The sequence below is a fragment of the Myotis davidii genome, unplaced genomic scaffold (genome assembly GCF_000327345.1).
Source record: "Myotis davidii unplaced genomic scaffold, ASM32734v1 scaffold292, whole genome shotgun sequence".
Taxonomy (NCBI): domain Eukaryota; kingdom Metazoa; phylum Chordata; class Mammalia; order Chiroptera; family Vespertilionidae; genus Myotis; species Myotis davidii.
Window position 1 is genome coordinate 146,976 of NW_006285042.1, and position 518 is coordinate 147,493.

Here is a 518-nt window from a genome sequence, read left to right on the forward strand (position 1 = left end):
TCCTTGTCAGGGCACAAGCCCAGGTTGTGGGCTCAGTCCCCAGTGGGGGGGTGTGCAGGAGGCACCTGATCGATAATTCTTTCTCATCATTGATGTTTCCATCCCTCCCTCTCCCTTATTCTCTCAGAAAGCAATAAAAACATATTTAAAAAAGCAAAACAGCCCTAGCCAGTTTGGTTCAGTGGATAGAGCTTCGACCTGCATACTGAAGGGTCCCGGGTTCAATTCTGGTCAAGGGCACATGACCGGGTTGTGGGCTCGATTCCCATTAGGGGGCGTGCAGGCAGTAGTGATCAATGATTCTCATCATTGATGTTTATCTCTCCCTCTCCTTCCTCTCTGAAATCAATAAAAATATATTTATTAAATAAATAAAAATAAAAAACCAAAAACCAACTGACCTGACCGGGTAGCTCAGTTGGAGTGTTGTCCTCATATGTCAAGGTTGGGGGTTCAATCCCTGGGTAGGGAAAATTCTAGAATCAACCAATGGATGTATAAATAAGTGAAAAAATTAA